Raw genomic sequence first — 3,785 nt, 5'->3', positions numbered from 1 at the left:
TGGGATCGTTGATACACATTAGTTTCCCCTTGTTGAGTTGTTTCCTTTACGCCTATCATTCTTTACTGTGGTTGTTCCTTGTGATTTGGTCCCACATTTTCCTGTGATTTAAAAGTTCTTGAGTTGATTTACTTGTCGTACTTTGTATTATTTCCATTGTTGTTGTTGTATTTGTTACGGTGATGCACGAGGTTTCTGCCGTGCGGTTGTTGTTATGGGGTTGCACGAGGTTTCTGCCGTGCTATTGTTACTATTGATATTTGCACATGCGGCGTGACAATGTGGGATATATATGTGGGTTGCGCATGTGGCAAGACAAGGTGGGAATATTATTATACACGTGTTGCGAGACAAGGCGGGCATTTATGTTACTATTGCACACGTGGCGAGACAAGGTGGGCTGTGTCAGGGATTGATTTGTGGCCTAGGGGCATTCTTGTTGTTGATATTTGTGAAGTGGTATACATACTTGTGTGAGCTTTATCTTGTGAAAGCTGTGAGAAAATATTCTACGTGTTGTCCGTTCTTTTTCCTTATGCTTATTTGCAGATATGGACTATGGTAAGATACTTGCACAAACATACACGTAGTTAAGCACTCTTATCGGATAAGAGGTGTTCTTGATATTGTTGAGCATAGATGATCACCCTTTTTTACTTGTCTTCTATGTGAGAATGTCTCTATTGGCACGTGAGTCGTCTGTGTGGTCATGAGGTGTTATGAGGGCATAAGATGCCAAGTGTTAGGGTTCAAGTATTGAGACCTGTGAGTTGTGAATTGTCCGAGGTTCGGTACCTCGTGGAGTTGTTGACTAAAACCTGATGTAAAAGCGGTTGTAATTACTGAGTTATTACTTGTCCTTGCTGTATTCGTGATTCCGGATTTAGGTTGTGTTCCATTTACTTTGTCTGCATCATTTTCATGATATTCCGCTGATACTTATTGTTTTCTTGCTTTAATGCCATTACTTTATTGTGAGCCATATTGCATAGTCTTTATGTATACATCATACTTCTGTTATTCATGTGCTTATAACTGTTCAGTTTATTAGATCAGTGGGTGTCTTGACTATTCCTCGTCACTACTCCACCGAGGTTAGTCTTGATACTTACTGGGCACTGTTGTGGTGTGCTCATGCTACTCTTCTGCACATTTTTGTGCAGATCCAGGTACTTGTTCGTTAGCTAGTTGTGTGGATTGTTGCTGTAGAGACTCAAGGTAAACCTGTTGCTGCGTTCGCAGGCTTCGGAGTCACTTTTCAGTTTTCGTTTTGCACTGTTTATCCTTATTTCTGGACAGTTGTATTTAGAAGTTTTCTAGCAAATACTCTGTAGAGCTTATGACTTGTACTACCGGTTTTGGAAATTTTAAGAGATTCTATTTAAATAACATTGTTGTTTTAATTATTGTTAGGCTTACCTAGTCCCTAAGACTAGGTGCCATCACGATACCTAACGGAGGAAAAATTGGGTCGTGACATAAATGATGGGAGATATTATAGATTATGACACTTCAATTAAAGTGTCTAGATACTTGAAGCCGATCAAATAACACATATAGACCGTGTACCCACTCGTCACCTCGCGTAGACGGCTTCCACATAACACGAATAGCACAATTTACTCAATTCCTAAGGGGTAGTTTCACCCGCACAAAGTTAGGCAAGATACTTACCTCAATTCGGCCAAATCAATACTCAAAGCTCGGCTCAATCTAGCCAAAGATGACTTAAATACATCAAATAATGCAAGAATAAACAATTTCAATTAACAAAGCTATGATTTCTTTATACAATTTCTAAAAAGTCAACCACGGGCTCGCCCGGTCAAAATCCGGGTCCAAGGGTAGGTCTTGACTACTCATAGCCCCACGAGTTTATATACGTGTTTTGTTTCCGAATCCGAGTCCAGTTCGACTCTCAAATCCTAAATTTTTATTTTTCAAAACTTTGACAAAATCTCCAAATTTTCCTCTTAGATTCTCATGAATTTGATTTTAAATCTAATGTATAATCATAAAATATAATTGAAAATTGATTAGAGTCACTTACCCAATTGTTTGGTATGAAAATCCTTCCACAAAATCGCCTCTCATCGAGGCTAGGGTTCAAAACATGATAAATGAAGCTAAGTCTCGGAATACTCAGCTATATGCAGGTTGCAGATGTCGCATTTGCGACATGGGGTTCACAAATGCGAACCCCGCAAAAGCGAACTAGGGGAAACTCGGCTATAATCGCATTTTGCGACCCAAAACATTGCAAATACGAAGATAGCTGCCATCGCAAATGCGGCAGATATCTTCGCAAAAGCGAACAACCAACACTCGCAAATGCGAGGAATATCTTCGTGAATGCGAACTCTTCCCCAGCAGCCCAGTTTCGCAAATGCGAGGGCTATCACATTTGCGACAAAAACATCTCAAATATAATAGAACCAGCACCAACACTCAAAATTGAACAAAATTAATTTGAAACCAATTCGAAACTCACCCGAGCCCCCGAGGCTCCAAACTAAACACCCATATCAGTCCAAAAACATAACACAAACTCGCTCGCATGATCAAAATATTAAAATAACCTCTAGAATCACGAATCGGACGCCGTACGTATGGAAATTCCCATGAACTTCAAGAACTTCTAGAATCGCAATCAAGCGTCCGAACCATATCAAATCAATTCCAAATGACACCAAATTTTGCATGCAAGTTCCATATGACGAAATGGACCTATTCCAAGTCCCGAATCCGAAAGCTGAATCTGGTAGCCTTAAAGTCAAACCATTGTCAAACTTAAAAAAATTCTAAAACTTTAAATTACTAACTTCCGCCAAATGATGCTGAAACCCTCTAGAAACATCCAAATGAAAATTCGGGCATACACCCAAGTTCAAAATTACTATCCGGACATACCAGAGCCATCAAATCTTCGATCTGAGGCTAAATACCCAAAAAGTCGGACTTGGTCAATTCTTTCAACTTCGAGCTTCTCAAATGAGAGTCACCCCTTAAAATCATTTTTGAAACACTTATAAACCAAAGCCGATAATGCACGTAAGTCATAATACACTATGTGAAGCTACTCAGGATATCAAACTGCTGAGACAGACGCAATGCTCAAAATGACCAGCCGAGTCGTTACACCAAATATATGTGTTTCACCCAAATCTGACATCAAATCGCCTTCCAAATTACCAATTTTTATTCTCCAAAAATCATAGCATAAAAACCCGAATTTATCCTTTAAATAACATAATCTAGGAGTAATAATCCATGGGGAAACAAGATCTAACATCAAAATCAAGTAGAGATTACTTACTTTTCAAATTGCAATGAAAAACTCTTCCAAAATCATCCCTAGCCGAGCTCCAAAACTCCAAATAATGAAAAATATTCAAATATTCGAAATAAATATTCTACCCAGCGGTTGTCGCTTTTGCGGACTGAAATTCCGCTTATGTGGTGCTACATTTGCAGAAAACCCATCACAAATGCGGGAGTCACTTAACTTCCGTCCATCCGCTTATGCAGACTTTTCATCGCAGATTCGTATCCGCTTCGGTGAAAGTATCTTCGCACCTGCGACAACGCTTTTGCGCTCAATCAGTCGCATCTGCGGTCCTTGTCTCATCCAGCCTAACTTCGCTTATGGGCCCTAAATCCGCTTCTGCGGACTCGTAGCTGTGACAAAAAACTTGCAGGTGCGATAACACCAGAATATGATTGCCAAACAACATGGAAATGATCTGAAACTCATCCGAAACACACCCGAGACCTCCAGGATCCCG

This window comes from Nicotiana tabacum, chromosome 15, assembly GCF_000715075.1.
Source record: "Nicotiana tabacum cultivar K326 chromosome 15, ASM71507v2, whole genome shotgun sequence".
Lineage (NCBI taxonomy): Eukaryota > Viridiplantae > Streptophyta > Magnoliopsida > Solanales > Solanaceae > Nicotiana > Nicotiana tabacum.
This window is presented reverse-complemented; position numbering follows the sequence as displayed.